The sequence below is a fragment of the Thamnophis elegans genome, chromosome 14 (assembly GCF_009769535.1).
Source record: "Thamnophis elegans isolate rThaEle1 chromosome 14, rThaEle1.pri, whole genome shotgun sequence".
Classification (NCBI taxonomy): Eukaryota; Metazoa; Chordata; class Lepidosauria; order Squamata; family Colubridae; genus Thamnophis; species Thamnophis elegans.
Window position 1 is genome coordinate 11,000,623 of NC_045554.1, and position 17,030 is coordinate 11,017,652.

The window sequence follows — 17,030 nt, forward strand, 5'->3', positions numbered from 1 at the left end:
CCAAACTGGCTCTTGGTTTCATCTGAGATAATAAACATGCGTAACTAGGCTAGGATAGAATTGAAAATTAGCTCAACTCAAAGTGATTAATATTTTCAATACGTTCAGAATATGCTCAGCGCAGGGTTATTAAGCATTTAGCCGAAGGCAATTTTACAAGATTTAGACAGAGCAAGAAGGGGAAAAAAACACTCAAGTTAATCTTCACTGATTTAATGCAGAACTGAAGAGATACAGCCACTTGCCAATTTGCTCAAATGATCCACATCTTAATCCCCGTTCTCAGAGTTATGGAAGAAATCTTTGCATGGTAGATTTTCTCTCTCTCTCCCCCCCCCCTCTCTCTCTCCACAGCTATATGATTCTAACAGCTGCAGTTTATATTTAGACACAGTCAAAAGTAAAAATTATCATAATTAAAGCAGGTCAGACTGTTACCCAGTGAAAAAAAAATTCCTATAAAAGAAGAGGTAGGACCAGTCTGTAGAAGATATCCAATTTCATGACAGGAAGTCCCAAATACATTATATTTCCAAGGAGGAGGACGAGGAGGACAAGGAGGAGGACAAGAAGGAGGAGAAAGGAGGAGGAAGAAGGAGGAGGAGGAGGAGGAAGAAGAAGAGGAGGAGGAGGGGAAAGAAGGAGGAGGAGGAGAAAGAAGGAAGAGGAAGAAGAAGAGGAGGAGGAGGAGAAAGAAGGAGGAGGAGAAAGAAGGAAGAGGAAGAAGAAGAGGAGGAGGAGAAGGAAGGAGGAGGAGAAAGAAGGAAGAGGAAGAAGAGGAGGAGGAGGAGAAAGAAGGAGGAGGAGGAGAAAGAAGGAAGAGGAGGAGAAAGAAGGAAGAGGAAGAAAAAGAGGAGGAGGAGGAGGAGAAAGAAGGAGGAGGAGAAAGAAGGAAGAGGAAGAAGAAGAGGAGGAGGAGAAAGAAGGAGGAGGAGGAGGAAGAAGAGGAGGAGGAGGAGGAGAAAGAAGGAAGAGGAAGAAGAGGAGGAGTAGTAAATTGTCCTGATTGGAACTGTGATATCACAGTCCTCTTTTCAAGGTGTGTGTGTGTGTGTGTGTCTTATTCATTTAATACAATTAGTAATCGCCCCTTCAGAATGTCTGTCTTATGGCTATAGATCAGAAAACAATGACTTTTTTTATCAATGTTTAGCTGACCAAAACAGAAACAGGGAAATTATATAGAAAGATCAGTGATATAAGGAAGGTATGTTAAACCGGTTAAAAAATATTATGGTTGTTGTTATTATTATTAATATTATTGTAATTGATACTAACACAATGAATATTATTGTAAACACTTTGATTATCATTTCCTAAAACGATTGTACCCAGGCAACACACTGTTCAATTGAAATTGGAATTTTTGTATGTTATAAAGTAAAATAAAAATGTATTACAAAAAAAGAGAGAAAACAATGATATAGGAATCCAGAATATATCATTCAAGGCGTACGTTGCAGAATCTCATCCAAGGAAGTTAATTAATGGCTTCATAAAAAAGGTAAAGGTTCCCTTCGCACATATGTGCTAGTCGTTCCTGACTCTAGGGGGCTGTGCTCATCTCTGTTTCAAAGCTGAGACTGTCCAAAGACGTCTCCGTGGTCATGTGGCCGGCATGACTCAATGCCAGAGGGGCACGGAATGCTGTTACCTTCCCACCAAAGGCGGTTCCTATTTTCCTACTTGTATTTTTACATGCTTTCAAACTGCTAGGTTGGCAGAAGCTGGGACAAGTGACGGGAGCTCACTCCATTACACGGTGCTAGGGATTCAAACTGCCAAACTGCCAACCTTTCTGATCGGCAAGCTCAGCATCTTAGCCACTGAGCCACCGCATCCCCTTTGGCCTCATAATATAGCAAAGTAAAACAAACAAAGACTTACTTTATAGACCATAAATGGTTGGGTTTACACAGAACATCAAATCATAATCCATGGATTATATGAGACTTAATATTTGTGTTCCCGCAGACATAAGAAAGTCAAACCAAACCACAGGATATTATGGTTTAGCATTAAATCCAGGCCACAATCGCATTCCAGAAACGAGATTTTTCTGATTTTCTCCAAAACGAACTCGTTACAATTCATCTTATCTCCACTTCATTGATTGAAAAGCTAAGTATTTTTTCTCAAAAAAACCCCTAAATGAAGTGTAATTTGGTTCCCCAGGACTTCTTTTGCAATTGGTGCAAGAGAGGAGGCCATTCATTACCCTCGAAAAATTCTTTTCCTCAACCTGATTTCTGTTGAGGACCAACTCAAGGCTTTCTTTAAAAATCACCATGGGCTGTCAGGGAATTGACTTTTGATTTTGGGTGTTCTGAGCTGGACTTCCCTAGAGCATGAATCAAACTCCTTGTCCCAACAAAAATCCCTTTTATTAATTGACTGTGGATTCTGTTCATTCACATCCAGCAAAGTCTTTCAAGGGAGGATTTACAGTCACAGACCTTCTCTGGCTTGGAGAGCTGCCAGGCCGATATTTGCACAGCTTGGGCAAGGAGTCTCGAACCAATTAAGAAAACCAATTGCCTCCTGCAAACTCCACTCCCCTTTCGCTCCTCTTTTATTTCCTCTGGGAGGGGCCATTCATCATCCACCTGTGGCCTTACTCCCAAGTCGACCCCTGTTTTTTAGCTGTTCCCTTAGTCTGACAGCTCTGCGCATGCGCACACTGGGAACAGGCTCCAGCTGTTCATCTGCGTCACTGATGTCTGACTCTGAAGGCAGCTGATAACTGTCGGATGACGCTGGCTCCTCTCTCCCTCTGACGCAGAGCCCTCAACCCCCAGGACTGACCCATGTTCTTCCCCAACCTCCACACTGTCTGACTCTGCTGCCAGCTAAGTTGGTTGCCAGCGGCCCATAACATCTATTGAGGGCTACACGTTGAGTGCAATAATCCTAAATTTGTTATTTAGGAATATTGTTACCTCTTCGGGTATTTTTAAATAAAAACTTAAAAAATAATTTCAATGAAGGGGGGAAAATTTCTGGAAGCCCAGCTGGAAACAGGCCTCCCAAAGCCTCTGTTTCCATCACAATGGGCTCCTAAAGCCTGAGTGATCTCTCTCCACGATCCAGAATTAAGGCTCCGAGCACACGCACAGAAAGAGAAGTCGAGGCTTTGGTGCTTGATATGCAAAGCTGAAGCAGCTCTATGAAACAGCTAAAGTGAAATGTCACTTCCTCCCATGACACAGTCACTCTATGCTAAAATAGAACACGCTTTGTCTGGGAAAAGCTATCAACAAGAGGAATCTATAGTTCATAAGTTCCAGAAAAGTACCGGGCTTGCATTAAACAAAGGATGGATGGATGACCAAGGTCAACGTAGACAGTTCTTCCTTTGAACAGCGTGATTCTCAAAGCAAAAAATAAGATTGCCGTGTGAACAGTGACACAGGGAAACGAGGCAATAAGAAGCTTACAATTTTCCTTTTTAAAAAAATAAATAAATAAACCTAGCTGAATTCATGCAGCTCATTAAGCCACGGGTTTGTTTAACGGTAATCTGTTGATAGGGCACAATTGGCTTGATTGATCGGCACATCGGCCAAAAGCAAACAAATCATGCCAAAAGGACTCAGTTGCTGCCCCTTTCCATGTCGAGTCTTTATAAAAGGTAGAGGTTCCCCTTCCCGACTCTAGGGGGCGGTGCTCATCTCCGTTTCAAAGCCAAAGAGCCAGCGCTGTCCGAAGACGTCTCCGTGGTCATGTGGCCACCATGACTAAACACCGAAGGCGCATGGAACGCTGTTCCCTTCTCACCAAAGGTGGTTCCTATTTTTCTACTTGCATTTTTTACGTGCTTTCGAACTGCTAGGTTGGCAGAAGCTGGGACAAGTAACAGGAGCTCACTCAGTTACGCAGTGCTAGGGATTCGAACCGCCGAACTGCCGACCTTTCAGTTCTACAAGCTCAGTGTCTTTGCCACTGAGCCACCGCGTCCCTCTCTTTACTTTAATATCAAGGAGCTCACTCCATTATGCTATCAACTTCAAGACGGATGGACTTCAACTCCCAGAATTCCCCAGCCAGCCACTCTGGGATTTGAAGTTCACACATCATCAACCTGATCAGGTTGAGAAATATTGCACTGAGCTAAGAGAGATTGGACTGGCCCACAGTTACACAGGAAGCTTTCCCTGGCCTTCATTCTTTTAATACCCATTGTATTATGCTTATTTTATTTATGTAAGCCATGCTGAGGCTGAGGATTGGGGGTAGCATCTACATGCCGTAAAATATATAAATAATCCACCCACCTATCCATCATTTCCTTCTAAGAATGGATTATATTCAAGTGGAAAAACAGCACCAGAGTTCATCAAAGGTGTTAGTGAGGCAATCAGCTCTTTTCAATTTAAAAACAGCTACTGAGTTGAAATAGTATTTTACAAATTAAAAGTAGAAAGAAGAACAAAAAATATAGAGTATAAATCACATTAACATCCAAGCCAGAGTGATGAGCCCAACTGATGAACATAAGTGCACCCCAAATTAGTGCTGAAAGGAAAAGAGGCAGCTGAATTTTTTCGCACTTGTACAGGTTGACTTACGACCACAATTGAGGCCAAAATTTCGGTTGCTAAGTGAGACATTTGTTCCCTGGCTTGTTTTAAAGAGAGGATTTAATCTCGTGGGGAGATGAGAAAGCCTTGCTCAGATTAATAGAGCTGTCCCAGAACTATAATGCCCTTCTTTTTCACCTTAAAAGAGGACTGAAGGTGGAACATTCTAGAATAAGGTAGAGTGTACACTGGCAGGCCGTGACTTATGACAACCATCAGCCCAAATTTTCTGCTGCTAAGCAAGGCGGTTGTTAAGTGAGTTTTGCCCCCATTTTACGACCTTGGTTGCCACAGTTGTTCAGTGAGTCACTTCGGTTTAGTAACATGGTTCTTCGGTGAATCTAGCTCTTCCGTTGAGTTTACTTGTCAGGAGGTTGCAAAAGGGGATTTCATGATCCCAGGACAGATTGACAGAGTTGGAAAGGACCTTGTAGGTCATCTAGTCCAACCCCCCGCCCAAGAAGGAGACTCTAAATCAGTGTTTCTCAACCTTGACTACTTTAAGTCCTGTGGACTTCAACTCCCAGAAGCTCCCACAACTTCCGAAGGCAACTTCTGTTCCATTGGGTTGATTGCTCTCACTATCAGGAAATTCCTCCTTATTTCCAGGTTGAATCTCTCCTTGTTCAGTTCCCATCCATTATTCCTTGTCTGGACTTGGAAAATAGCTTGGCCCCCTCCTCTCTGTGACAGCCCCTCAAATATTGGAAGACTACTAACAAGTCTCCCCTGGTCCTTCTCTTCACTAGACTATTGACATTGCAGTTATCATAAATATGATCCAGTTGCCAACTCTCTGAATTTTGATCAGATGACCATGGGGATGGTACAATGGTCATAAGTGTAGAAAAATAGTCATAAGTCACTTTTTTCAGTACTTCAAATGGTCACTAAATGGACTGCTGTGTAAGTCGAGCCCAACCTGTAGCCCTTTTGTATTACAAGGGATAAATACGTGTAATCCAGCTGCCTCACCAATATTTATAGAATTAATTTATTTCTTTGGGACTGCCAATGAAACCTTAGCTCAAGAGAGTGTGAAGCACATCTTTAACTTGGAACGGCCACATAAATAACTAACAGGAGCAATTTCATTTCTATTCTGGGCAACAGGATAATACGATAACTTCAGCATGTTTATGAGGTCCGTGTGGCCTTCCAACGCATGCAGAGAAATGTTTAATCTGTTACAACTTCCTGGCGCACTTTTGACATTGAACAATTCAAACAAAATTCCCATTAGGGGTTTTTGCATTTCATCGTCCTCCGATACAAATCGTGATTTCGAATTGCTGTTCTTCTGCAGAAAAGGAAACCATTTCTTAGGCTTTCGCTTGGGATCTTCCGTGCCAAAATTACGAGCTTATGGAAGAGGAGAGGAAAAGAAGGAATTTTGGGGGGGGGGGGGGGGGATGAAATAAAAAAAGGGAAGGAATAGTTGCATTGATCCAGTAAGGCATAAGGGAACGGTAAAGGTTCCCCTCGCACATATGTGCTAGTCGTTCCCGACTCTAGGGGGCGGTGCTCATCTCCGTTTCAAAGCCAAAGAGCCAGCTCTGACCAAAGATGTCTCTGTGGTCATTTGGTCGGCATGACTCAACCCCGAAGGCCTATGGAACGCTGTTCCCTTGCCACCAAAGGTGGTTCCTATTTTTCTACTTGCATTTTTACGTGCTTTTGAACTGGTAGGTTGGCAGAAGCTGGGACAAGTAACGGGAGCTCACTCCATTATGCAGCGCTAGGGATTCTAACTGTCAAACTGCCGATCTTTCTGATCAACAAGCTCAGCATCTTAGCCATTGAGCTACTGCGTCCCTATACATCGCATACATCATCCTAATAGTCTTGTTTAACCCTGTTTGTTGACTGAATACAATACGTTGGGTTCACACAATAGGCGGTCACAAACCAAGCTAATTAAAACGAGACTCGGGGCTTTACGTGTGAATCCCAGCCACTGTGCTTGGGACCCAGTTATCAGTTATCTCCATAAATCTCTATTTTTTACTTTGATCTTTTCAGCAGCTCCTGGCAACAGCTGGTTGCTGCACTAGAGGTGCCCCCTGCCTCTTTCCATGTCATCGAGTCTTTATAAAAGGTAAAGGTTCCCCTTGCATATGCATGCTAGTCATTCCCGACTCTAGGGGGTGGTGCTCATCTCCGTTTCAAAGCCGAAGAGCCAGCACTGTCCCAAGACATGTAGTCATGTGGCCGGCATGACTAAATACCAAAGGCGCACGGAACACTGCTAGCTTCACACCAAAGGTGGTTCCTATTTTTCTTCTTTCATTTTTACATGCTTTCGAACTGCTAGGTTGGCAGAAGCAAACAAGTTTTGAGATTTTTTGAGATTTTATTAATATTTGTATGCCGCCCTTTTCCCTGAGGGGACTCAGGGCGGCTCACACAAAATCAGGGGAGGGGAAAACAAACATTGACAAAGAAACATATGGTAAAATAGTCAGCAACATACATTCATCATTCGGGAGGGGCAACTATCCTTGTCCCCAGGCCTGACGGGCTAGCCAGTTCTTAAGGGCTGTGCGGAAGGCCTGGACGGTGGAGAGGGTACGAATCTCCACGGGGAGCTCGTTCCAAAGTAAAGGGAGCTCACTCCGTTATGCAGCGCTAGGGATTTGAACCGCCGAAGTGCCGACTTTTCTGATCAATAAGCTCAGCGTCTTAGCCACTGAGCCACCATGTCCATTTATAATATGCTACGGCATATTTTAATCACAAGTTACTGAATGAAACCACCATTGGTTGATTTCACACAACACATTAACCCGGAACCAAAGAGGGGGAGGGGAAAATAAACCGGTAAACCAACTTAAATCAGTATAGAGGCCTATAGATCTCCAACTCTGATTTAAGTAGTTTATCTGAGCTATAGGACAATACTCCAATCCACTTGGCAAGGAACATTCACATGATATTATCACAAGTATTAAATCTGGCGTTCAAACCACTAATTGCCCAGTTAAACTCGGTCCAACTGTTGTTGTGGCCCACCAGCGGCCAGAAGAGCTGGCAGCAGATTCGGACAGTGAGGAGGTTGGAGAGGAACCTGGGCCAGTCCTGGAGTCTGGGGAAGGCTCTGATGAGGGCTCTGTGTCGGAGATAGAGAGGGAGCCAGGACCGTATGGCAGTTAAAAGCTGCCTTCAGAGTCAGACATCAGTGAGGCAGACGAACACCTGGAGCCTGTTCCCCGTGTGTGCATGCACACAGTTGCCAGACGAAGGGAACAGCTAAAGAACAGGCGTAGAATTGGGATTAAGGCCACAGGCGGACGATGAATGGCCCCTCCCAAAGGAAATAAAAGAGGAGCAAAAAAAGGGAGTGGAGTTTGCAGGAGACAATTAGTTCGCTTCATTGGTTGGTGACTCTCCAAGACTCCTTGCCAAGTTTTGCAGATATCAGCCTGGCCGCTCTCCAAGCCAGATAAGGTCCATGACTGTAAATCCTTCCCTGAAAGACTTTGCTGGATGTGAATGAGCAGAATTCACAGTCAATTAATAAAAGGGACTTTTGTCGGGACAAGGAGTTTGCTTCATTTATCAGCAATATACGAAAGATAGGGGGAGAGAGATAGATAGGTAGTAGGTAGTAGGTAGGTAGGTAGGTAGGTAGGTAGGTAGGTAGATAATAGATAGATAGATAGATAGATAGATAGATAGATAGATAGATAGATAGATAGATAGATAGATAGATAGATAGATAGATAGATAGAACAGGTAGGTAGGTAGGTAGGTAGGTAGGTAGGTAGGTAGGTAGGTAGATAGGCAGGCAGGCAGGCTTCGGAGTGAAGCATAAGAGCCAACACCCTGTCTCAATGTCGCCAATCCCCACCTCAAATCTTCCAAACTGGGAAACGAAGGTAACTATAACTCTGCAAAAGAATGCAACATGCCTAAAGCCTACATTCACGTCCACTGCAGCAAGAACTCAAACTGAAGTGAAAATTGCCTTAAGGCTTGTTTTGAATTTAAAGATCAGTTCACCATTGTTACAACTGATTGAGCCTGGATGGTTAGTTCTGCTATACACTGCGGGTTACCGAATGGCAAGCAGCCAGGGTTGCAAGCCGTATGAAGTCAAGCCAAATAAAGCATGCAGGATGGGATCCCAAGTGTTGTACCCTGTTTTCCCCCAAAATAAGACTCCGCAATTGATAGGGCTTTCGGTTAGGACAGGTAGAGGAAAAAGGATGCCACACTAGGACACTCTATGGTGGGGGAACCGGACTTCCGGTCAGCAGAGGAAGAAGGACGCCACGCTAGGATGAGACTCTATGGTGGGGGAACCAGAGTTCCGGTTGGTTCCAGAATTGAATGGGGGGCTTCCGGTTAGGACCTTTGTGGCTCTTTGAGTGTTTAAGGTTGCCGAGCCCTGGTCCAGGCAGTCCCTAGGGATCAACATTGACTTGAATGCCCACACAGTCTTTTTATTATTTGATTCCTGGCTTGATATGAAATGCTAATGAGTTCTGGCAATCATTCATGGTTAAACTGCACTTAGCTGAAGCTCAGATGCAGTTGCCACTGGATAAGAAATTATTTGCCACTCAACCAGTCAGTCAAAATTCTGAATCGGGTTATATAACCACCATTGGTTGGGAAATGTGACATCACAGTGCTGTGTCATCACGCCAACAACACAACACACCCAACTTCATTGTGACTTCTACCCAACGCCTATCATTAGCAGCCACCTGATGTGGCTTGATGTGAAATGCAAACCTAATGAGTTCCGGCCATCATTCATGGTTAATCTGAAGTTACTTTTTTTCCCCAAAAATAAGACCTCCCCAGATAATAAGCCCAATTGAGCTTTTGAGCACATGTGCTAACATAAGCCCGTCCCCGAAAATAAGCCCTCCACTGAAAGTATTGCAAGACAGCAGCAGCCATGAGGTGACCACGCTCACCGCCTCCTTCACCTCAAAAATAATAAGACCACGCAGAAAATAAGGCCAAGCACTTATTTTGGGGGTCAAAAGAAAAGAAAACACCCTGTCTGTTTTTCGGGGAAACACAGAAGATTCCAGGACATCCAGCTTCACAAGGAGATGCAAAATGAACACTGGCCTTCCTCCTGTATCTTGAATTTTGACTCGACACTTTGGGGGTTCAAGCCATCAAAAAAATTATGACCCTTGCTTTGCTATATCATTAGGAAATCAACAGCAGCGAATCCCATCCAGAGGTGGAATCGAAACCCAGCAGAATCCCGTTTCCAGCCTTCTGAAATTCTCAGTCCTTAAGATTGGTGGTTTTTCCCATCCTTGGCAGCTTTGAAGATGGGTGGACTTCAACTCCCAGGATTCCCCAGCCACTTGGCAATGGATGATGATCCAGTGTCGGCTGGGGAATTCTGGGAGCTGAAGTCCATCCCTCTCCCAAGTTATCAAGGTTGGGAAACACTGAAAACAAGACCATGAAACAGTTTGCCGGGTGGAAGAAAGACAAGGAATAAATCATACATGCATAGGAAAACACAACGGTAGTCCTCGACATATGACGATACTTAAAAAAAGGTGATTTGCAATTGGTCCTCGCACTAATGACCAACGCAGCATGGTCATGGGATCAAAGCAACCAGCATTTTGCAGTATCCCAGGGTCGCGGGAATGTCCTTTGACACCTTCTCAATTGGCTTCGACAAGCAGAGTCAATGGCGGGTGGGAAGAGAGCCAGATTCAATTAATGACTGTGTGACGGAACAGTTTTGCCTTCAGAGGTTTGTGGGAGCGTCGTCCCTGGAAGCTTTCAAGAAGAGCGTGGACTGCCATCTCTCAGAAATGGCGTAAGGGTCTCTTGCTTGGGCAGGGGGTTGGACTAGATGACCTACAAGGTCCCTTCCAACTCTTGTTATTCTCTTCTGGTACCCGTGGGCCAGGGGTTGGTTCTGGTCTGCATCCTGTTGGGAACTGGCGGGCGAAGCTTCATTTGCACGTGGGCAGGATTTAAGTGTCGTGCACGAAACCACCCCCTCTCCCCCACATACACACCGCGACCACCTCTGAAGTTAGCGGAGACAGATAGGTTGGGTACCGCTAACTTGTATAACACTCTGAAACCTGCAGCCCAAGAGACTCCATGCTTTCGGTTTGTCTCTGCTCCCATTTTTTACAGGCTTGCAAAGATAGCGAGAGTAACCCCATTCCCTGCCACTCGTCCCTTCGACCCAAACCACTCACCCGCATGCCCTTAAAAAGCATGAAAGGTGAAGGATGCATTTCTCTTCCTTCCCCACCACCACCCCCAACCAGCTACCCAGACACCCATCCCCTGGCACTTCTCCGCTACCTGCATTCGGTGAGATTACAGCAGTAACTGCCACTCCTCCGGCTATTCCGCCGATCGGATCGGAATTCATTCCTGGATTTCCGGAGGCTGAAGTATTCGGTCAGCTTCCCAAAAGACGACATGGCACCAGCACAGTCCAATCTTCGGCGTGTGGACATATGCCTCGATCACCCTGGGCGCCCCGTGGTGGGCTACAGCCAGCGTGTTTGCTTTAGAGTCCCGAGATGTGTCACCCAAGGCTGGCTGTCGAATAGAATTGGGGAGAGAGAGACAGAGAGAGAGAGAGAGAGAGACAGAGAGAGAGAGAGAGACAGAGAGAAAGACACAGAGAGAGACAGAGAGAGAGAAAGACACAGAGAGAGAGACAGAGACAGAGACAGAGAGAGAGACAGAGAGAGACAGAGAGAGAAACAGAGAGAGAGAGAGACAGAGAGAGACAGAGGGAGGGCGGGAGAGAGAGAGAGGGGGGGAGAGAGGGGGAGAGAGAGAGAAAGAGAGGGAGGGAGAGGGAGAGAGAAGGGAGAAAAAAATGCAAGGAGTTTAGCCAGGACAAGCTACAATCTCAGATGGATTTCTGCGGGACTCGAAAGCAACACCCAGGCAATGAGATATTATTAATTAAGGACATCCTCATGGCATGCACACACGCACACACAGTGGGTAAAAAAAAGAAGAAGAAAAAGCTTTTGGCACTGACAAAATGCATTTCACAGTTCTGGCTCTAAAGGAAAGATTTTGGCACAAAGAGGTGCATTTACATAAGAAAGTGGAGTGGGGGGCTGGGTTTAATTAAAATGGAGGCCGGTGGCTTTTTAGCATGGACTGTAGGAAGGAGGAACTACAGTGCAACTACAGTGCAACAGTCAAAGGTGGGTTTTTTAAAAAAAAAAAAATATTACAAATAAACTGGGTTGGAAGCTGGGAAAGACAGTTTTCCCACTCTGGCAAAATCCACTGGGCCAGAGAACGCGGAGAAGACTCTGCGAGAAGACACATGAAAGGAAGAAAACACACACATGCACACAACTCATCCTAAATACATCCAAACTTTCAGGCGTGTCACTAACCTTTCACCGGTACAGAGGTACATTGGGACAAAAAGGAGGAGGAAGTATTTGTACAAGGGGAGGAGGGTGTATTTAATGCACAGTGTAAACATTATGACAGAGAAGAACATGGCAAATGAACCAACTCTTCTTTGCCAACTGTTGTGGGTGCCGTGTTAAAAAAATGGGATGCAAACTGCTCTTGCCACATCTGTGAACAGAGAAGGGTTGGGAATCTGTCAATCCCATTCCCCCCCCCACTCCCAAATCTATTTTATTTTCCGTAGCAACCCTCTGCGGTTCCATCCATCCGACCACGAGCAAGACAGCCGGCTCAGAAACAGTGCGTCCAACATCAACTGCCCCCCCCCAGCTTCCCCAAAACAAGCACAGCTGCTTCCGAAACGGGGTTGCAAAGGGGAGATTTCCCCCGTGTTTTTTCTACGAGACTTCAGCAGTATTTGGAGAAAGGTTCAAAGCAATGGTGGCCCACCCTCTTTCTTTCTTTCTTTCCTTCCTTCTCTCCTTTGGGGACAGGATTCCTCAGGGGTGCCCCCTCCCTTCCAATTCAAAGCCTACGTGCATGCCAGGACGTCCCCCCCACAAACACACACTCTCTTCCCTTGTCCTCCTTTCTCCTCCGGTGCTTACAGATGCCTCAACAGAGGCACAGCAGAACATCTGAAAAACACGCACAGGGAAACAGACAGACACACATTCACAGATGCACAGAAAGAGAGGGAGAAAGGCAGGGAGGAGGGGGGGGGCTGGTGGAAGCCAGAAAAACAAACCCCGTTTAAACCCCAATGTCTGTGCACAGGGCACCTGCTGACTTCCCCCAGCTGCACAGCTTCACTTGGGTCTGTTGTATTTGGCAATCATTTCCCCGCAGTCTCTAAAGGAAGTCCCCCCCACCCTCTCTCTCTGGCTCTTTTTCCCTTTCAGCTGCTTGGCAATAGTAGGTTAAAAAGAAGAGAGGGAGAGGGAGAGAGGGGAGAGAGAGGGAAAGGGAGGGAGGGAGGGGGAGAGGGAGGGAGGGAGAAAGGGAGAAGGAGGGAGGGAGAGAGTATAAACGAAACCAACGAAGCCTCAGGTAGACCGTCTTGCTCCCTGCTGAAGATTTTATGAGACCAAAATGCAACCTGGAGAATTTCTTCCCCTCTTCCATCCGATGCCTAAACGATCCCCCTCTCCTCTCCTCCCGCCAAAGTCAGATTAAAAACACACACACACACAAAACCACCTCTTGCCTCCAGGATGTATTAATAAATAACCCCTCCATCCATTTACTTGCCAGTGGTGGAGAAGACTCAAAAAAGCGGCACTTGGCTTGCCCGTGGGTCCTTCTCACATTGTCCACTCCGCCTGGAGCGCTCTCACTCCTGTCCCTTTCTCCCAGGGAGGACGCCGGCCACCCAAACAAATTGTGATCTGCCAAACGAGAGGTCGGGAAAGCCGAGTGGAGGGAGGTGGGGAGGGAAGCGGAGGAGGGGGTGGCGGCAGAGAGGACAGATGGAAGGGGGGGGGGAGACAACACCAGCACTTTTCAGAGTCTCTGTTCCTCCAGCAAGGCTCTTCGAGATGCAGGCTGCATTTTTTTCGGGAATGATGCCCACACCTTAAGGAAGGTTTTTTTTGCAACGGCGGTTGGTTGCTGATGCAGCTCCTAAGCAACACAACCGGGAAAGTGGGGGGGGGGGGATTTCTCACAGACTTGCAAGGTGCGGAGGTTTAGACTGGGCTTTTAGAAGAGAGAGGAATTGTCACGTCGTCTTTGGGTCTTCTGGATCATCCGATGAGGGTGCACAAGTCTCCGCCAGAGATTTTGTTAGTTTGACTGAGTGCACTCTCCTGTCGGCTTGAGCGAACGAACGATAAGGGCTGCCTACAGGTGGCTTCTTGGAATATCTTCTGCAGAATTATGACAGCCAGGTGAAGACAGGGGTGGTCTGTTGTAATTAAGAGTGCCCCCCCCCATTCAATAATGCTACCAACTGATGACTTGCAGGTGAAAATGGCTACCAGCCATCTCAACCAATAACCCAAAACTGTTTTTTTTTAACTGAGCTTCTGGATGGATGGAACATTGTCCAGCCAATGTTGGCTGATCTTATCAAGGGAAGCCAGATCTGACTTGCATGCTTTTATTGTGGAAGACTATCAAGACATTCCCAGGGAGTCAAAAAAAAAGAAAAATTAAAGCATCCCCAAAAAGAGTGATGGGAAATCATTTCCATGAAGTCATCCCTCCATGACATCACCAGAAACGGAGGTCATCTCAAGGGAAGGCAACTTGGTGTGGATGCTTTGATGTCAATCCAGGTCAGTCAAAGACAGCAGAAGCAACAGCAAGGGAGGGAGGAGGGAAAGTTAGGTAAAGGTTCCCCTCGCACATATGTGCTAGTCGTTCCTGACTCTAGGGAGCAATGCTCATCTCCATTTCAAAGCCGAAGAGCCAGCACTGTCCGAAGACATCTCCGTGGTCATGTGGCTGCATGACTAAATGCCAAAGGTGCATGGACCGCTGTTCCCTTCCCACCAAAGGTGGCCCCTATTTTTCTACTTGCATTTTTTACATGCTTTCGAACCGCTAGGTTGGCAGAAGCTGGGGCAAGTCACGGGAGCTCACTCCGTTACGCGGTGCTAGGGATTTGAACTGCCAAACTGCCAACCTTTCTGATTGACAAGCTCAGTGTCTTAGTCATTCAGTCACTGCGTCCCTTTTGGAAAGCCAGTTAAGGGTCCCCGAAAGGAAAGGCAGAAATCTGAACTGAAATTTACCAACTCTAAAGCAAATGGCCCTCGACCTGTGTCTTGAATGTGTGAACGGTTATCCACCCTTCCACATGATCAAGTCATCCGGTGCAGTCTGCAGTTTAGAAAGGGGAAAAGCCACCATCCAACTATATTTAAAAGCCAGACCTTTGAGAAGAGAATGCAGAGGTTTAAAAGCTGACACTCATACCCGTTGTGCATCACTTATTTGACGCCGACATGAAACGAAAGTAACTTCTAGGTAAAAATGCACACCAAGGGGAACCCGGAATTCAAGCAGGCTCATTCATCTCTTGCTATTCTTGAAGAGGTGTTGAAGTGCTACTGTTCAAATATGATCAGCAAGTTGCCACTCTCTTTTAAAAAAATCACTGGAGGGAGAGTTTCCGCAGATTGCAAGAGATTCTGTCGTGATTTGATAGGAAGGGTGGCCTGGGACACTGCAGAAGCCAGGTGTTCTGATCCAGGCTTCCTTAGAAAGCAAGAAGCAGAGTTTTGGTCCTGACAAAACCTCTTTTATTTACACAACTGTGAATTCCTTTCATTCACAGTCAGCAAGGCTTTAGCAAACAGTCTTTCAGAGGAATGTTCATCCACACGCACCTTATCTCGCTTGGAGCGCTGCCCAATAACTGGTTTCCAAACACAGGGCAAGGCAAAACTTGACACAGAGTCTCTTATAATCACCAACAGAGCTTTCCACTCTCGACACCAGGCACATCCAAAGGTGCTTTTCCAAAAGCAGTTGGACTTCCTTGGTTATCCTTGTCAAGCTCGTTTAACCATCATTCGGTTACGACAGAGTTGGAGAAGTAACATGGCCACTAATCCTCCTCACATTTGCAATTTGTAAAGCCGAAGAAAGCTGAAGTCAGATTGTAAGCAGAGTCACGACTTCGCTTAGCCGCTACTTCTCTTAATGGCGGAGTTGCCAGTCCCAATTGTGGTCATTGAACGAGGACGATGTGGCAACCCTGACCTGACCGGAGCCATCTTGGAAGTTTCAGTATTGCCACACTTGAGCTGAGGGATAGGGAGGGAGATTAGAGATAGATGGGGGTTTGGTAGCCAAAATAAAATACTTTCTCTTGGGAACCAAGGACAGTCTCACACCTGGCCGGAGGAAGGAGGAGTAATGTCACCAGGCAACTAGACAGCACCTTGATTGGACCATGTGACTGATGGTTTGTGGCTGGGGGGGAAATGTTTACTTTTAATTAGGTGAAGACTGTGGTTCCACCATAATACCGCGGAGACATAAGCGCGAAGGGCTAATTCGCGCCGTTCGAAGCGCTAAGGAAAAACGCGACCCTACCGCGATGACATAATCGCGGAGGGCAAATCCGTGCATTCCGAAGCACTCAGTACCCTAAACCTAACCCTAAACCTAACCCTAAACCTAATCCTAACCCTTACCTTAATTTAAATCAGCTTTCTGCCACGGCGCTGTTTTAAAGCGCCCTTCTGTTGCCGCGCTGTTGTCGCGGCGGTGATGACACGCGGTGATGACATCGCGGCTTTAGCGACGCGATTTTATCACCGCTATTTTGACGAGCGCGGTTTTGTCGTGCCATGGAAGACTGCAGGAATCTTCAGAGTCGGTTTTCACCAGATCCGTGGCAATATGATATATCCAACAAAAGCTATTCTATGAGGAATCTACCTACCTAAGAGTTTTGCTTGCTATGGGTCTGTTACTTGAAACCCAGACATGAAGATAAGTGGACTTCTACTCCCGGAAAATTGCAAAACAGAATAAGCCAATTGTCCTAGGAATTATCTCGCACTAATTCTTAGCCCAGAGGATCTCAAACTTGGCAACTTGAAGTTGGGTGGACGTCATGGCTGGCTGGGGAATTACTGTGAACGACAGTGTATAAACCTTAGGCCAGTGATGGGGAACCTTTTCAGCATCTCGTGCCAAAAAGGGAGTGAGCGCACCAATGTGCAGCACCGAGTGTGGAAAAGGAAGCACTTCATGCGGGCAGGCGGGCTTGTCTGGGCTGCGACCAGGAAGAGGAGCTGCCCAGGGGGCATGCACATACTGGAAAATGCGCACCAGCCAGCAAGTTTCCGGTTACTGCCGCGCAGGCGCACATGCCAATCATTTGACGCATGTTCACGCCAGAAAATGGAACACCAACTCTTACGGTTTCTGGCACTGTCACACGCATAAAGGCCAGCTGATTTTCACCTGCGCATACAGGCCAGAAACCCAGAAGAAGAAAGGGTGAGCCGCGCATGCTAGGTGACATGGCTCCGCTTGCCACTTCGGGCCATAGGTTCACCCATCCTGGCCTTAGGCTGAGATGTAAACCCA